General features: G+C 48.1%; 1 pseudogene; it reads left to right on the top strand.

Annotated features, from left to right (window-relative positions):
- The first annotated feature begins 344 nt into the window (after positions 1-344).
- LOC105531408 lies at positions 345-1,312 on the top strand (annotated as a pseudogene).
- Positions 1,313-1,732: the final 420 nt, after the last annotated feature.

Below are 1,732 nucleotides of genomic sequence, written 5' to 3'. Positions count from 1 at the left end.
GATCTCAGCTCACTGCAAGCTCCGCCTCCTGAGTTTACACCATTCTCCTGCCTCAGCCTCCCGAGTAGCTGGGACTACAGGTGCCCGCCACCTCGCCCAGCTAGTTTTTTTTGTATTTTTTTAGTAGAGATGGGGTTTCACCATGTTAGCCAGGATAGTCTCGATCTCCTGACCTCATGATCCACCTGTCTTGGCCTCCCAAAGTGCTGGGGTGAGCCTCATTTTAAAGAACAGGAACCTTGTCTACCCGTTGGCATGGCCTCTTGTGCAGCAACATAGGCTCCTGTTCCTGCCGCAACTCTCTCCCTCCTTCTCTGGCCATCAGAGTCCAGAGTTGGTCCACCATGGCTTTACTCACTGCTGCCACCCAGTTCTTGGGAACAAAGGATGTATCTTGTCTTGTTCTTGCTGCCTGGCATGCCAGTACCTCCTCTAGGAATTTGGAAGACATATCGACTTACCTGATACCCAAGGAGCAGGCCAGAATTAAGATCTTCAGACAGCAAAGTGGCAAGAGGGTGGTGGGCCAAACCACTGTGGGCAGGATGTGTGGTGGCCTGAGAGGCACGAGGTGATTGGTATATGAAACATCAGTTCTTGATCCTAATGAAAGCATCCATTTCTGAGGCTTTAGTGTCCCTGAGTGCCAAAAACTGCCACCTAAGGCTAAGGGTAAGAAAGAACCTCTGCTGGAGGGCTTATCTCAGCTGCTGGTAGCTGAACATATCCCAACAGAGGAAACAGGTATCCTGGCTTTCAAAAAAGTGGTCAAAGAGGGCAGCTCTACCCTCCCATGTGGTCACCATGCTGGACAACTTTCCCACCAATATACATCCCATGTCTCAGCTCAGTGCAGCCTATACAGCCCTCAACAGTGAAAGTAATACTACCTGAGCATATGCAGAGGATATCAAGTTCTGGGAGCTGATTTATGAAGACTCTGTGGATCTGATCACAAAGCTACCTGTGTTGCAACAAAGATCTACCAAAATCTCTACTAACAGGGCAAAAATGTTGGGGCCATTGATTCCAAGTTGAACTGGTCCCACAATTTCACCAACATGTTAGGCTATACTGATGCTCAGTTCACTGAGCTCACGCACCTGTACCACACCATCCACAGTGACCATGAGGGCAGTGATGTAAGTGCCCATATCAGCAACTTGTTGGGCAGTGCCCCTTCAAGCCCTTATCTGTCCTTTGCAACAGCCATGTATGGATTGACAGGCCCTCTACATGTACTAGCAAATCAAGAAGTGTTTGTCTGGCTAACTCAACTACAGAAGGAAACTGGCAAAGATGTGGCATGTGAGAAGTTATGAGACTACACCTGGAACACACTCAACCTAAGATGAAGTTATTCCAGACTGTGGCCATGCAGTATTAAAGAAGACTGATCCATGAGATACCTGCAGTGACAGTTTGCTCTGAAACACCACATAATGACCCCATGTTAACTTGGTTGCTCAGCTACACAAGATTGTGCTCAATAGCCTCTTAGAGAATGGCAAAGCCAAGAATACTTGGCCCAATGGAGACACACGCTGGGGTACTGCTCCAGGACTATGGCATGATGGAAATGAATTACTACACTGTCCGGTTCAGAGTGTCTCGGGCACTGAGTGTACTGGCACAGCTCATCTGAAGTCATGCACTCGGATTCTCTCTAGAAAGGCCCAAGTCTTTCTAGATGGTCTGATGAAGTTCATGGACTCTAAGTTGGGATAAAACT

This window comes from Mandrillus leucophaeus, unplaced genomic scaffold (genome assembly GCF_000951045.1).
Source record: "Mandrillus leucophaeus isolate KB7577 unplaced genomic scaffold, Mleu.le_1.0 Scaffold882, whole genome shotgun sequence".
NCBI lineage: Eukaryota > Metazoa > Chordata > Mammalia > Primates > Cercopithecidae > Mandrillus > Mandrillus leucophaeus.
The sequence above is the reverse complement of the archived record's forward strand: the minus strand, read 5'-3'. Positions and strand labels throughout refer to the sequence as shown.